Source organism: Myotis daubentonii, chromosome 16 (genome assembly GCF_963259705.1).
Source record: "Myotis daubentonii chromosome 16, mMyoDau2.1, whole genome shotgun sequence".
Taxonomy (NCBI): domain Eukaryota; kingdom Metazoa; phylum Chordata; class Mammalia; order Chiroptera; family Vespertilionidae; genus Myotis; species Myotis daubentonii.
This window is the reverse complement of record NC_081855.1, coordinates 42,463,874-42,479,686: the sequence shown is the minus strand read 5'-3', so window position 1 is coordinate 42,479,686 and position 15,813 is coordinate 42,463,874. Positions and strand designations below refer to the sequence as shown.

General features: G+C 54.8%; 3 long non-coding RNA genes and 3 other non-coding genes across 8 annotated transcripts; 2 read left to right on the top strand and 4 right to left on the bottom strand.

The window, feature by feature from the left end:
• Positions 1 to 65: 65 nt before the first annotated feature.
• Positions 66 to 256, bottom strand: LOC132219487 (U2 spliceosomal RNA). Its single transcript, XR_009449487.1, has one exon. It is a non-coding gene; the product is annotated as a U2 spliceosomal RNA (small nuclear RNA).
• A 1,000-nt stretch (positions 257 to 1,256) lies between these two features.
• Positions 1,257 to 1,447, bottom strand: LOC132219486 (U2 spliceosomal RNA). Its single transcript, XR_009449486.1, has one exon. It is a non-coding gene; the product is annotated as a U2 spliceosomal RNA (small nuclear RNA).
• Positions 1,448 to 2,976: 1,529 nt separating this feature from the next.
• On the bottom strand, positions 2,977 to 4,961 carry LOC132218692 (uncharacterized). Of its 3 annotated transcripts, none has more exons than XR_009449242.1 (3): positions 4,070 to 4,411; positions 3,832 to 3,945; positions 2,977 to 3,235 (listed from the first exon to the last, which is right to left on the bottom strand). It is a non-coding gene; the product is annotated as an uncharacterized LOC132218692 (long non-coding RNA). The 3 variants fall into 3 exon arrangements; XR_009449243.1 differs by lacking the exon at positions 2,977 to 3,235 and adding an exon at positions 4,715 to 4,961 and having other exon boundaries at positions 3,243 to 3,945; positions 4,070 to 4,286; XR_009449241.1 differs by having other exon boundaries at positions 2,977 to 3,945.
• LOC132218693 (uncharacterized) lies at positions 4,214 to 7,730 on the top strand. Its single transcript, XR_009449244.1, has 2 exons — positions 4,214 to 4,351; positions 6,467 to 7,730. It is a non-coding gene; the product is annotated as an uncharacterized LOC132218693 (long non-coding RNA).
• On the bottom strand, positions 4,469 to 4,659 carry LOC132219491 (U2 spliceosomal RNA). The gene has a single exon (XR_009449491.1). It is a non-coding gene; the product is annotated as a U2 spliceosomal RNA (small nuclear RNA).
• A 4,456-nt stretch (positions 7,731 to 12,186) lies between the features above and the next one.
• Positions 12,187 to 15,776, top strand: LOC132218702 (uncharacterized). The gene is made up of 3 exons (XR_009449247.1): positions 12,187 to 13,190; positions 13,604 to 13,662; positions 14,522 to 15,776. It is a non-coding gene; the product is annotated as an uncharacterized LOC132218702 (long non-coding RNA).
• Positions 15,777 to 15,813: the final 37 nt, after the last annotated feature.

Genomic DNA, 15,813 nt, shown 5'->3' with positions numbered 1-15,813 from the left:
CCGGTCACTCCTGCTTCCGCGGCCCCCGCCACGAAAATCTGACATTCAACAAGTTATTTCCCCCGAGGGGGTGCACCGTTCCCGGAGGTACTGCAATACCGGGTCGATGCGTGGAGTGGACGGAGCAAGCTCCTATTCCAACTCCCAGCTTCAAAAATACATTTAATATATTGTCCTCGGATAGAGGACGTATCAGATATTAAACTGATAAGAACAGATACTACACTTGATCTTAGCCAAAAGGCCGAGAAGCGATGCCGCCCGTCCCGCCCGCGCCGGCTCCCTCCTCGTGCCACACATCTTCAAGGCAGGGTGAGGACGCGAAGCCTGAGCCTCACGCCCTGTCTCATTTCCCTGCGTCGCCCACAGTGCGGTGGGTCTCGCCAGACTCTCCCGCAGATGGTTTTGTGCTCTACATTTTCAACCAGAAGTCCCATATCCCCGCTTGTTCCCTCGTTCCCGCGCAGAAGCCATTTCCAATCTGCATGCTCCGCCCCTTTCCCCCTCCCCTCCCCTCCCCCCAGGAGCCGTGACCTCCGGGGCGGACTCCACCCTCCCCACGGCCTCCGCACGTGGTGGTCCCAAACCCAGCCATCCGCATCCCTACCTCCTCGCCTCCCTGCCCGGGCCCTCTCTGCTCGCGTCCGCGCTCAGCAGTTGGGGTCCCGGGTGGTTGCGTCCTGAGAAGGGGGTCGCCTGGATTCCATTAATCGGAAGGGGGAACATTTCCCGTCGCAAATCTAGGCATTGGAGTCTGAGGCCAGAGCGTGGGCCAAAAGACAGAGGTGTAGTAAATAAAGCATGGAGGGCGACTCGGGGGGTGAGGGGACTGGTTGGCACCCCGCTGACCTGCCCAGCACCTGGAGCTTTTATGATCCGGGCCTCGGAAATGCCCCAGAGAAAGCTTGCTCTTTCCTGCCGTGATCGCCCCTGGCCTGAGACTCGGACGCACGTGGAAAGCAGTTGGCAGCGCGGCACTGGAGCCTAACCTCTTTGGGACGTTTGACTACTGACTGACAGGTTTGCTGCCTTACGCACCGCACCGCACCGCACCGCACCGCACCGCACCACCCAGACACAGCCAGCCCAGCCCCCGGAGGCAGGTACCTCGCAGGCCGCTGAGACAATAGCCCCTAAACGACCTGCTCAGTGGGTAAGTGGTGGTGTTACCCACTCACCAGGTCCCTGGGGAAGAGGGAAGAAGCTTCCGCGCACTCTAGCCACTTCTGCTTTTGCACCAGCGAGTTTTTCCCCTGAGGGGGTGCACCGTTCCCGGAGGTACTGCAATACCGGGTCGATGCGTGGAGTGGACGGAGCAAGCTCCTATTCCAACTCCCAGCTTCAAAAATACATTTAATATATTGTCCTCGGATAGAGGACGTATCAGATATTAAACTGATAAGAACAGATACTACACTTGATCTTAGCCAAAAGGCCGAGAAGCGATGCTGCCTGCTCCGCCCGCGCCGGCTCCCTTCCCCCCCCACCCACATTGCACTCACGGTGATCCGGATCACCGGCAGTCCTGGTCTCACTTCCTTTGCTTCTTTGGCAGCACCATGGCACTCACCAGATGGTAGACTCTTGTGCCGATTTTTTAATCCTCTATATTTTTAAAGATAAATCTTATGTCTCTTGTGGCGCCGTCCTTTGCGGGAGGTTGGGCGGCAAACGGCATTTCTAATTTGCATGCCCCGCCCCTGGAGGCGTGGCTGCGGCGGGCGGACTCTCCTCGCGCCGCGGCTCTGAACCCGAGCTGGTGGTACAGGCTCAGAGGAAGGACAGAGTGTGAGGGGATTCGCGCCGGGCGGGCTGCTGGCAGAGGGGTTTCCTGAAGACAGACAAGGCGCTAGGGACGCCCAGGCTGTCTGTATTGCGGGCGACTTGGCCGCCCGCCCGGCGGAGAGCCGAGCTCCGAACCTGCCCTGTCCCATAAGGCGCTCCTTCCGAGTCCGGGGAGCGCGAGGTCCGGAGGGGGGCTTTCCCGGAGGGCGGCCCGGGCGTGTCCGGTGGGAAGGCCCCCGCGGGGCCTCCGGAGGGCTTCTCCCCCGCTCCAGCCCCGGCGTCTCGCGGGGCTTCGGTGCAGGCACCGCCTCCGCCTCCTGGGCTCCGCACTTGCAGCTCCCTCCGCCCGCGACGCCGTTTCCCTTCGCCCCGTCCACGCCCGGGTCACTCGTCCCACCCCGTCGTTCAGGTCAAGCGCACCGCTCGCCGCCCTCGTCGGCACTCGCCTCCGGGTCCCGGGTGGCCCGGTGCTCACTCGGTAAACGCCGGAGCCGAGAACCTGTGCTCGGGTCAGGCCGAGTCAGAGCAGCCGCCGCTACGAGGCTCCGGGCCGGAGCGAGGGGGGGAAGGTGGGCGATCGGGGGAGGAGGGAGGCGACTGCTTGGGGACGCTCTGGGCATCACGGCCAGTCGGTGGGTTCGGCTCGCCCCCCACGCACACCTCACCCCCACGCGCAACCCCTCCCCGTTCCCGCCCCCGGCCTGGTCCCCGTCCCTCCTAGTTTCCCTCTGGGCCAAGGCCGCCGGCTGCCCGGCCGGCGTGCACCTTCCCCGCCCTCCTTTCTCACGGAGCCTCCGCGTCGCCGGGGAGTTTACAGTTCTCTCCTCGGACCTCAGAAGAGCCAGAAGGTCACCGCGGGGCAAGACTGAAACTCGGTCGGTCCTTTTCCCCGGCGGCGCGGAAAGCCTGATCGCCCCTGTTGCCCGAGCCCGTCCCGGCCCCATTGGAGCCTCTGGGCTGAGCGCCGCGCGCGCGAGTGTGAATTACCTCGTGCAACTCACTCTACCCGCCCACGAGGCGGACGGTCATCTTCGCCGTCTCCTACTTGTCATCACCACCACCACCGACCGTTATGGTCGGGGCAGGACTACGGCCAGGCCTGTGAGGCCCTCGCCGTGAGGGTGTGTGTGTGTGTGTGTGTGTGTGTGTGTGTGTGTGTGTAATTTAGTGGAGTGTCCACAAAACTCTTCAGTCAAGAGAAATACTATTTTAATACAACTTGTCTTGAGGAGGAGGTATTCATGTTGGTTCCCGGTGTTTGGGTGCTCCCTTACGGTTTTCGTTTTCCCAAGGCAAGCGCCTCACTCAGTTCATTCCGCGCTAATCCCCACCTGGTCCTCACCATCCCCATTCCGTGGACCCGCGCTGGCCAGCCGACAGCCACAGGGGGCTGCTGAGCGCTGGGTGTGTGCCCTGCCCTGCGTGTCACGCACACATGGGATGTTGAAGACTTGGCATAAGATATGTAAAATATCTGAATTTTTATAGGGGTTCCATATGGAAGCAATATGTTTGATATACTGAGTTAAATAAAATAAACAAGTTCACGGGTTTTTCTTTATTTTATATTTAAATGTGGCTACTAGAAAATTAGAAATTACATTTGCGACTCACACATTTCTAAGCAATTGGCCTCAGGTCACACAGCTCATGTGGAGCAAAGTCGGGACTCAGGCAGTCTGTTGACCGCGTGGGCCCTCGGGTTTGTTAACCTGTACAGCGGGGACAATGACAACACCTCCCTGGTCCGGGTCCTCGTGGAGGTGCCAAGCACGTATTGGCCTCTCTCTGTTACAAGTGCCCTCTAGGGAACGTCACCTCCCGTCCGTAAAACAGAGCTAACGTCCATCCTGTGGCGCTGGGAAGGTTCTCCCCCGCCCCCACCCCGGGCACTCCTGCTTCACATCCCTCTTTACCTGGCTTTCTCTCTCTCCCAGCTGTCAAGTCATTATGCACACCCGTGGTCGTCACGTGGCATAGACAGAGATACACAGATACAGACATGTACACACAGGCACACAGGTGTAGAGGTACACTGACAAATACGCATACCTTGTAGAAGCAGATAAGCTTCTCACCCTGACGGCAGAGATTTTGTGTGCTGCTCTACCCTCGGCAGCTAGGACAGCGTTGGGCACGTACTTGGCATTTGATAGGTATCTGTTGAACGAACGAACGAACGAATGAATGACTGAATGAATGAGAGACAACATGGAATGTGCTTAGCCTGCACTGACATGACCCTTCCTGCAGGCATTCCCATGCCATGATGGGAGGTTCAGACCTGTGCGTGTGAAGAAACCATCTTCTGCTCACTCCTTTGGTTTCCCCAAGCATCTGTTCCTCGCCTCCTTGTCCCGGCTGGTATTGTGGCCATTTGGACAGGGGTCCTGGTCCCTCCCCTGGGTTGGGCTTGGCCCTGAGGACGGACGGCAAGTTTGCCTAGCGGGTCTCCCCTGGCCCGCACCTGCGCAGGAGCGTCCCATCAAGTCCGAGGCAAACTAAGGACAAGGCAAAAAGAGTGCTCGACACCCGAACCTCAGGGAAGAGCGCCTCATCTCTAAAGGTAAGGAGAACCCGGGTCAGGTCGGAGCAAGATGGCGCCTGCCCCGGCAAGAGCGCAGGCAGAATGGGAGCAGGCAAAGCTTGAACCTTCCTTTAGAGACCAGAGTTATTTCCCCAGAGGGGGCGCACCGTTCCCGGAGGTACTGCAATACCGGGTCGATGCGTGGAGTGGACGGAGCAAGCTCCTATTCCATCTCCCAGCTCCAAAAATACATTTAATATAATGTCCTCGGATAGAGGACGTATCAGATATTAAACTGATAAGAACAGATACTACACTTGATCTTAGCCAAAAGGCCGAGAAGCGATACCGACCACGGCGCCCGCGCCAGCACCCTCCTGCTTCCACCCATATTTCACTCACGGTGATCCGGCTCACCATCAAACGAAGTCTCATCTCCACAGTCTCTTGACAGATATAGAGGAAACATTAGACTCTGTGAACATTTTTTTCGATTCTCTACGTTTTTAAGTGAATTCTTATCTCCGCTTGGCGCGGTGGCCAAAGGGTCGATGCTCATTTGCATGACCCGCCTTTCCCGTGCGGGGAGGCCGACCCTACCGGCGCCGTTCGGGCTTCCGGCCCCTCCTCGGGACGACTTCTGCGCGCAGAAGCGGAAGGTGGGCTGCGGCGGCCGAGCTCCTCCGCGGTACAAGCGCTACTGAAATGACGCGACCCAGGGGATTTGGGCGGCGGCGGACCGAGCGGTCGGGGGAAGGATGCCGTCGGGTCATGGCTCGGAAGACGAGGGGGTCCCCCGGGGCTGGCTCGGTCCAGGCCCAGGACTCGGCCGCCGGCCGAGAAACGCCCGTCCGGGGTCGCCGGGCAGGGGCCGCAGAGAAAAAAGTTGGTCCCGGAGATCCGGTCCCGCGAGGGCTGACTCCCTCCCTGGAAAGAGCTCTACCGGGACCCCCGCCCTACCCTGTCGGCGGGCCACTTGGCCCAGCGCCTTCAGCTCCCGAGCCTAGCGTCGCGCCCGCCTCGGGGACTGAGGGAGCGTAAGCGGAGCTCCCGAGGCCGCCGGATGTCGGTCCTGGGTCCGCGAGGTCCGGTGCGGTTTCAGTGCCGGGGCTGCGACCCGGAAACAGCTGGGCCCGTAGGTATCGCACGGGCCCGGCGGCGGACAATACAATAGGAGACATCTCGGTCGGGCCGGGCCTCGTGCTGAGTGCTTTGCTCGGTTCAGACCTGCACAGTTGCCCTGCAGGGCCAGTAGTTGAGACCCAGAGGTCGGGCAGCTTGCCCCCCAACCACCGGGCTGGTGAGTGGGAGAGGCATCCATTTCAGACGCCGCCTCTATCATATAAAGACTTTATCTCTCTCTCTCTAGATATGTTTATTTTTAGACTCCTTGCAGGGCTTTTCTTTTCTTTTTAATATATATGGTTACTGATTTCAGAGAGGAAAGGAGGTAGAAACATCAATGATGAGAGAACCGCTGATTGGCTGCCTCCTTCACGTCCCTACTGGGGGGATCAAGCCCGCAACCCAACCCGGCCCCTCCAGTCCGCAGCCCCACGCTCTATCCACGGAGCCAGACCAGCTAGGGCATGGGCTTTTCTTTTTTTAAAAAAAATCTTCTGCCTTTTAAAAAACCTGTCGATTCAACTGATTCTTTGGGTCACGCCGGCCACCGGGTGCGTCCTGGGGCGGCGCCGGTGAATGTGACCTGGGCCCGCGGTGGGCGAGGGCGTCTGCGCTCCTCCATGCATTCCCCTTCTGGCTGCCGCTCGGCCACATCCGCCCTCCACGAAGCTGCTGGGGAGCCATGCGCCACCGGGGAAGGTCCGCCTGCCCGGGCCTGGCCAGCTGCCGGGCACATCGGAGGGCTGCCGGGTGCCTGGCCGGCTGCGCCCCTGTGCCTGCAGCAGCCCTGCCCTCGCAGTGTCCACCCGGGCCTCGTGGACAGCCCATCGGGTTCTCTTCGTCACAGTCGTTTTCACAGCAGGTTGGGGAGACCTTGTTGGACAGAGATACCGTTCTGTTTTCTCAAACTTCGCTCCCTTCTCTCTGACCCTTTTCTCTCTCTCTCTCTCTCTCTCTCTCTCTCTCTCTCTCTCTCTCTCTCTCTCTCTCTCTCTCTCTCTCACTTCTCTCTCTCATTCACTTCCAAAGTCTGCACGTCTACGACTCGCAACAGCTAGGTCAGCGCGGGTGACTGCCGTGGGGAGGAGACTTCCACCACAGCCAGCAGAGTGAGGGCTCATGTGCCCCGTGCCTAGAAGAGCTTGCCGCAGCCTTGCTGCTCACAGCGTGGTACTGACCGGCAGCACTGGCGCCGCCGAGGAGCATGTTGAAAACGCAGGACCATGGGTCTCAGACCTACTGAATCCGCATCTGTTAACAGCACTCCCCTGGAAGGCACAGGCACGTCAACGTTTGAGAAGCCCTCTGCTACTGGACTTGATGGCTGAAGGGGAGAGGCCGAGGGAGAAGCAGCGAATGTATTTTTCAGGATCTCAGCCTCCACTTCCAATTCCTCACCGCTCTTTTCTCACCCTTGCCTTCTAAGTCCCTGCAGAGTCTGCAGAGCAGTTTCTAGAATCTTCTGGTGGTAAGAGACAGAACACAGGAAGGCATCCATACATCTGAGCTACATTTTTGTGTTTTGGGTTTTTTTTTCTTTCTGAGTTGTGACTAGGAGGCTCCAAAACGAGTGAGACTTAACCAGGAACTGGGCTTCAGAACCTCCTTTCCGTTATTGAGTTCCCACTGGTGTGCCATTTTCTTTCAACACCAGTGTTGTACCTGGGTGCAGGCTCCATCCCCTAAAGGGGTCGTGCAGGAGGCAGCAAATCAATGATTCCCTCTCATCATCGATGTTTCTATCTCTCTCTTCCTCTCCCTTCTTCTCTGAAATCAATAAAAATGCATTACAAAAAAAAAAAAATCCAAACAGGGGCGCTGTGCCATCCTCTCAGCCAAGACTCGATTCCCTTTCCGTGGCAGCAGGGCCAGCAGGGAGCAGCAAAGGCAGCCACCACCCCTCAGAGTGTCTGGGCCTCCCAGCAGCTCAGTCATCTTACCCTGTGCTTACCTGGCCTACAAGGAAACCCAGGTTCTCAGATGGAAAGTTCAAGGTCATCCAGGTGTTGGACAGACAGAGGCTTAGAACCCAGGCACCCTGTGGAGAGCCACTGGATGGTGCCCGATTTCATCCAAGATGCACATCTTTTTTATATCTTCATATCTCAGAAACCAGGATGCATTTTACATGCGATGCCAAGAGAAAGCAATACTGCTGTTTACATGGCAGCGCGTCTTTTTTAGTTTTTCTTCCTTTCTTGCTTAGGGATACAAAAAATAATGGTGTCTCTCATAAGGTATTCTACCTTAAACTTGTAGAATACTATAATAATAAAAGCCTCAGTTTATTGAACCCTGTGCGTGACCTGCATTATTTCCTTTAATCATTAGAGTATCTCCAGGACGGAGGTATTATTACCCTTACTTTACAGGCGAGGAAACTGATCAGAGAGCGATGGGAACTAGACTACATTTGCACACCTCATAAATGATGCAGCTAGTATTTCACCGTACTTACCTGCCCGTTGCTTTTAACTACTTTGTTACTTCCACAACAAAGACCCTAACAGGCTTGCTTTACAAATGCAAGTGTCTGCAATTAGGTGACAGCATGGGAAGTCCCCGAGGGCCAGTATCAGTTAACATCAGACTGGAAGGGGTGCAGTGGGATGTGGAGGAGAATCCTGGGACTGGAGGGAAGTCTGAGGTCAGGGGTGGGGGTGGGAGAGACTGCGCAGGGGAGGCAGGAGCGGGGCTCAGAAAGGGAGAGAAGAAGGGGGGCACAATATGGGCAGATTCCCCTGGAAAACCCCTCCTCTGACCTGAGGTCTGACTCAGAGGGTTGGGAACATTTACCTACATTCAGCCCAGCCCACCTCCCCCACCCTGAGCATCTCTCCATCCGATCCCTCTTCTTTCTAGGGTAGGAGGAGAACAAGAGGGAAAGCGAGAGAGGAAGAGATGTAAACAAGAACCCACTTCCTCCTTTTCACTTCTAATTATTGGGAAGTTGGGTGCCTTTCTCTTCCTCTTATTATCATTTTCCACCTAAATGTTATTAGAGTTCGTTTGTAGGAAGGAAAATGTCCAGTGAGAAGCCTCAGCATCATCTCCTGCTTCTGGAAACCCTGGTCATCTATTGTTGCAGATGACACCCCTGGGTGATAAGGAGGAGGAGAAGGAACTAGCAAAGGAGGAAAGAGATCCAGCAAGGCTCAGTGCCCCACTGTCCCCCCCGTAGAGCTACCAGCTGGCCATAGCCCGGTGTCCACTGTGAGGGCAGCCACTTTCCATGTATTCCATGAGATCCCCCAACGACCTTCACAGGAAAGGCTCAGAGACATTGAGTGACCTGCCTAAGTCCCCCAGCTAGGAAGTGACACAACTAGCATTGAACCTGAATCGGAGTCTTTGCTTGACTTCAAAGCCCAAGCTGACCCACTACACCCGGTACCTGAATTGACAGGCTCTCCAGACACCTGTTCTCTGGTGCAAGGGCTGCTCCCTGCACCCTCCCTCTACCAAGACAGTGTTTGAGGCTGGGGCTGGGCACGAAGTCCCTTTTTTAACCTATACACTTACCCTGCCCTTAGCCCTGAAGCTAGACTCAGGCTCTGCTGCTTCCAGAAAGATTTATGTCTGAGGGTAAAGGCATGTATGTTTAGGAGGCAGATCAATAGTCTACCCAGACCCTGCCCCCAGAAGCTTCCTGGGCGGTAGGAAATAATCCCCTCCCCTGGCCACTCCACCACCAGGGACACAAGTCAGGTAGGGTAATAAATAGTACCAACCTGTAGCTCAGCAACCTTATACTTTCTCTTACACATTTTTCATCCATTCATCTACTTGGTCCTGATACCAATCCTCTGAAAAAGGTCCTACCCTTCTGGTTCTACAGGTAAGGAAACAAGCCCGGAGAGGTTAGGTGGGGTCTGCAGGGTCAGAGGAAGAGCTAGACCAGGGGTCCTCAAACTTTTTAAACAGGGGGCCAGTTCTCTGTCCCTCAGACCGTTGGAGGGCCGGACTATAGTTTAAAAAAAAACTATGAACCAATTCCTATGCACACTGCACATATCTTATTTTGAAGTAAAAAAACAAAACGGAAACAAATACGATATTTGTATTTGCATGTGGCCCGCGGGCCGTAGTTTGAGGACCCTTGAGCTAGACTCTAGGCTTGTGCCCAGCATTATGTATCCCAACACTGGGGCACTTTCCAATCAGCCACCTGGCACTCCATGGGGCCCAGGCCCGTGAGAGTTACCTGGATTTTGTATTTTCTTTCCTCCTGACTCAGGACAGGGGGAGGAGATGGAGGACTGAGGGAGAGGTAACTCCAGAGACCTTTGGGGGACGAGGGTCAGCAGAGGGCCTGATGAAGATGCTGGAGTCCTAGGAAGGATGGGAGAAAACAAACAAACAAACAAACAAAAAACAGAGAGAAAAGCCAGCTGACTTCAGAACGGTCCCTGGAGCCTGTTTAGACTCAGAGCTAATGGGGGAAGGTGTCTTCTACCTGTTCAGGGCCCTGGAAAGAAAGGTACATTATAGATGTTCCCTAGGAGGCTTGGGAAGAACACCTCCCTCCTCCCCAAGGAAGGAGGTCCTGCCCAGTTGTCATGGTAACGGCCACATTGTGAGGTGGTTCTAGTGACAGGCCGTGGGGTTGGGGTGAGAGGGGACAGAGGTGGGTGGGCAGTGGGGGCAGCGGCAGCCGCATCCCCTGCCTGAGGCATTCTGGCACCGCCACCATCATGGGCAGCGCTTACCACTGGGAGGCCCGTCGCAGACAGGCGGCTTTGGAAAAGAGTAGGGGGCTGAGGCAGCAACAGCAAGAGAAGGTGCATGAGAGCGGTCAGGTGCATCAGGGTCCTTCCAGGGTTAGGACAGCGATGGGGAGGGAAGACAGATCCCTAGGAAGCTGTCATCATCCTGTGAATGTTGTTTTGCTGGGAATAGGAGGAAAGCAAGGTCCTTCGGTGTTCTGTTGGATAAACGCGCGCGTGTGCGTGTGCGTGTGCGTGTGTGTGTGTGTGTGTGTGTGTGTGTGGTGTGCGCATTGGCGTAACTCAGCTTTGCTGAGGCCTAGTGGCGAACTGAGGGAACTGGTGCCTGGGAGATTTTAAAGCTGTGTTGTCCAATAGGATAGCCACCAGTCTGTGTACTATCGAGCCCTTGAAATGTGGCCAGTGAGGCTGAGGAACTGATTTTAAAATTTGATACACATTGAATTCATTTAAATATCGAACTTTAAACACATACTCAGTTTACATATTGGAAAACTTTCTGTTTGGGACAACTTGGATATGTGAGTCTACTTTTTCAACTGGAAATTTGATGAAATCTAAATAGAAGTTAATTCTTTTTGCTAAATGTCCTGTCCCAAATAAGTTGTGCTAGTAAGTGTAAAATGCATGCTGGGTTTTAAAGACTTAGTACAAAAACAAAGAATAAAAATATTAAATAATAAAAGGCTAATATGCAAATCGACCAAACGGTGGAATGACCGGTCGCTATGATGCGCACTGACCACCAGGGGCCAGCCACTCAACGCAGAAGCCAGGCTTGTTGGTGAGCGTAGCTGCAGCAGTAGCACTAAGGATGTCCGGGGAGCGGGCCTAAGCCTCAGTCGGACATCCTCCTAGGGCTCCCGGACTGCAAGAGGCCGCCTCCCTCCCCTCCCCATTCACGAATCTCGTGTACTGGACCTCTAGTTATGTAATATTTTCATATTGATTACATGTTTGGATGTAAATAAAATATATTATTAACATTAGTTTCACCTGTTTTTTCCTACTCTTTTTCTTTTTTTTTCTTAATCTTTACCTGAGGATATTTTTCAATTGCTTTTTCAGGGAGAGTGGAAGAGAGGGAGCCAGGAGGAGAGAGAGGGAGAGAGAAACTGGTTGCCTCCTGCACGCGCCCCAACCGTGGGCAGGAAGTGAACCCCCAACCCAGGTATATGCCCTTGACCAAGAATTAAACCCACAACCCTGCCCTAGCTGGTTCGGCTCAGCGGATAGAGCGTCAGCCTGCGGACTCAAGGGTCCCAGGTTCGATTCTGGTCAAGGGCATGTACCTGGGTTGCGGGCACATCCCCAGTAGGGGGCCTGCAGGAGGCAGCTGAATCGATGTTTCTCTCTCATCGATGTTTCTAACTCGCTATCCCTCTCCCTCTCCCTTCCTCTCTGTAAAAAAATCAATAAAATATATTTAAAAATAAACAAAAACCCACAACCCTTTGGTGTGCTGATCGACGCTGTAACCACTGAACCACACCAGCCAGGGCTCTTCTTACTCTTTTTTTTTTTTTTTAATATATTTTATTGATTTTTTACAGAGAGGAAGGGAGAGGGATAGAGAGTTAGAAACATCGATCAGCTGCTTCCTGCACACCTCTTACTGGGGATGTGCCCACAACCAAGGTACATGCACTTGACCGGAATCGAACCTGGGACCCTTCAGTCCACAGGCCGACGCTCTATCCACTGAACCAAGCCGGTTAGGGCTTCTTACTCTTTTTAAAAAAATATATTTTGCCCCAGCCGGTTTGGCTCAGTGGATAGAGCGTCAGCCTGCGGACTGAGGGGTCCCGGGTTTGATTCCAGTCAAGGGCACATGCCAGGGTTGCTGGCTAGATCCCCAGTGGGAGGCATGCAGGAGGCAGCCAAACAATGATTCTCACCATTGATGTTCCTATCTTTCCCTCTCCTTCTCCCTTCCTCTCTGAAATCAATAAAAATAAAAAAAATGTTTAAAACATATATATATATATTATTGATTTCAGAGAGGAAGGGAGAGGGAGAGAGAGAGAAATATCAATGATGAGAGAGAATCATTGATTGGCTGCCTCCTGCACGCCTCCTATTGGGGATCAAGCCCGCAACCTGGGCCCGTGCCCTTGACCAGAATTAAACCTGGCACCCTTAACTTCAGTCCGCAGGCCGATCGATCCACTGAGCCAAACCGGCCAGGGCTCTTCTTACTCTTTATGGGGCTACTAGAAAGTTTAAAATTACATGGGGCACATTCTATATTCCTATTGGACAGCGCTGTTTCAAAGCATTTGCACAAAGCGATTCTTTATCCTCCTGTCCTGCAAACTGTTTTTCAGTGCACAGCTCCCAAGCTAGCAGGTAGGTGCTCAGAGACTGATGTTTCCTGGGAGGGGCTGTGCCAGGGGCCATGTCACGGAGAAGCAGTGCTTGGTGCTGTGGCGGGTGAAGGAAGTTAGCCCATGCTCTAGCCTCAGGCTCCACTCCAGAGAACAGAGACCCTCGGGGCACCTCTCCCTCTGGATTTGCTGTCTTGCTCCCTGTGGTATCTGGCAGATGGGTGCCCGGGTGGGAGGGAGGAGGCTGTCACTTGCCGGGGGCTTCTTGCCAGGAACTGAAGAAACCCCAAAAGGAGAAATGCCAACCTGAGAAGCAAACCCAGCCATCTCAGGAGTCCCGTCAGGAGCCAGGGCCATCACAGGTACGATCGCCACCACCTACACAGCCACAGCCGCCCCCGCCAAAGCCAGCAGAGCAGCCAGAGCCTCCGCCACCACCACCGCCACCACCGCCACCACCACAGACACAGCCACCGCCTCCACCACCACCACCACCACAGCCACAGCCACCGCCTCCATGTCAACCACGGCAACAAAATGCCCAAGACCCTCTTACCCAGCTCAGTTCCAAGCACAAACTCCAGGATTCCCAAAAGCCTGGCCCCCAGCTTGACTCCATGGGGGCCCATCAAACTAAAGGACAATCCAGCTACTTTAAGGATAAACTCCAAGGAGGGCAGAAAATTGCTCTAGACCCCGGTAAGTGTGAGGCTGTCTCCCACCGCTGCCCGCTGTCCCACCGTCCGTGATTCGCCCTGGCACCGGGGCTTTTCCTTGGGGACACTCCCTCTGTTGGTGCCAACCTGGCACTGCCAGGGCGGCTTCCAACTCCTGCAGAGGCTGGCCAAGGCGTTGTCAGCCCTTCCTTCAGGGGAGGGGGACAGAGGCGGGTGAGGGTGGTCAGAGGGTGGGGTGTGAGTTGCGGGCTTAGCCACAGATAATACGGAGCCCTGTGAGGCCTGGGACAGGGAGTCACCATTCCTAGTTGAGAAATTCAGGGTGGGCTCAGTCTGTGCCCAGCCCCAGGTAGGGGCTGCCACCTCCCCCCGGTCTGCCATGTTCTAGCCTCAGAAACTGCCAGATGAGTAACATGTGCTTTGTTTCATCATCAGGTTTCAGGAAACCAGACCAACCCTGCCCAACTACATACACATTGAAGCCACGCTTCACGGTGAGATACAGCGTGCAAGGCGGGCAGGCAGGGTGTCTGAGTGTGCACTTGTGGGCATGTGAGCGTGGAGTCTGGAGAGCTTTCCTGGCAGGGGTGGGGGAGGGGCTGCAATTATTTCACTTCTAGATGGTCCATTCCCCCGTTCCCTATCCCCTAAGAATGTCTAAATAGGGGCTGTTGCTCAGCACTAAGCATAAGTGGAGGGGTTGACAATCTATTTGGAGAGAGAAGACAGGTGCCAGAGAAGCAAAATAAGGGAGCTGTTTTTTGGTTTTTTTAAAATGTATTTTTCTTGATTTCAGAGAGGAAAGGAGAGGGAGAGATAGAAACATCAATTATGAGATAATTATTGATCGGCTGCCTCCTGCATGCCCCCCCCCCCCCCGGGCATGTGCCCAGACCGGGAATCAAACCAGTGACCTCCTGGTTTATAGGTTGGTGCTCAACCACTGAGCAATGCAGGCCAGGCAAGGGGGGCTGTTTAAGCGCTGGCTGGGGTAGAGGCAGCTGGAGCAGGAGGAAGCCAAGACCTGCAGTAACGTTGTTGGTCTCAGGATCACCACGCCCTAATAGTATGACTTCCCCTCCCAGCCTTTGTTGTCCTCTCCATAAATTAATGAATGATAATACCAGCTCCTGCACAGAGGGTTCATGAGGACTGCATGTGGCAGTGCCAAGAGAAGGCACCAGAAGCGCTTAGCTTAGAGACTGGCTCATTCCAAGTCCTTTTAGGATGAGGACTGGGCTGTTACATTTCACTCTGATTCCTTCGGCCTCAAAAGGGCTTAATGCTCTGAAACTAAGAAGCCCAGAAACTGCTAATTTACATGTTTTGTCTCCTGTCCCGCCTTCATTTCAGTCAATGGATTACATACAGCAGTGGTGATCCACTGACAGACCCCAAGGCCCAACTGGCCATCAGTAAACAACAGATGAGCAACTCCACCTTCTCACCACTCAGCAATGTCTGCATTCCAAAGGCCATGCCCTTCTGGTCCATTCCAGAACAGGAGGCTAGCCCAGAATAAAATGACTTTTTCCTGCAGACTTGAAACTGGTCAGCTCTGTGAGACTATGAGGGGAAAGAGGCAGGAAGACCCATGAGGGGGAGTAAAAAACACCCATGAGGGGATGGAGAGGGTGCGAAAAGAAAGTGGAAAGCAATTGCATGCTTCTCTAGGCAAAGCCAGTGGGAGAACTGGCCTTATACTCCCAAGTCTCCAACTCCAGCCTTTTCTTTAAGAAAAAAAAAAAAAGTTTTTGTGTGTGTTTTTTTCAGAGAGAGGAAGAGAGAAACATCAGTGAGAAGCATTGATAGACTGCTTCCTGTACGTCCCCTACTGGGGATTGAGCAGGCAACCTGGGCATGTGCCCTGACCAGGAATCAAACCGTGACCTCCTGGTTCACAGGTCAACGCTCAACCACGGAGCCACACTGGCCGGGCTGGCCCTTTTCTTTAGCAATGATAGTTCTGTTGGGGCTTCAGGTTTATGACTCTCACAGGAGCCATCACCCCCTTCCTCCTAGCTGATGCTTACTGAGATACAGCTGGGGAAGGAGGGACTGCCGCCCACCAAGCAGGCCTGGGGCAGCAGTGGGAAGAGGTGGCAGACAGGGAAGGACCGCCCCAGTCCAGTGTAATTCCTGGCCCACAGTGGGCACCCAGCTGTTGAATGGTCGATGAGAAGCAGGAATAGAGAGACAGAGCTCAGAGTGAAGGAGAGCTATAGCCTCAGGTACAGCACACCGGGCCCTGGAAGGGGAGGGGGATTAGCCTCTTCCTTCCTGGGTGTCAGCCTTTCCAAGGAGCAGAGACAGTCAAGAGGCCCCAAAGGCCCAGGAGTCCCCCTGACCACTTCCTCAAGCTGACACCAGGGTCCTCCAGCCCGGCCCCCTCCCCCCTGGGACCAGGGAGGGGGGTGCCTGGGTCTTGTTGTGGCCCACACAGCATCGCCTTTGTCAGACTGAAGCCCCTCAGTGCAGTGTTTCTCGAGGGGAGCAGCTTGGGGGGGGGGCGTAGGGGGGGACACAGAATAGGACTAAAGTTGGAAGGGGCCTTAGAGATACGCGGTGAGAAAGGGAGCGAGCCATCTCTCAGAAGCCAGAGGCAGGACATGTCGTCAGGGGCTCGGGGCCTGGGGAAGACACCT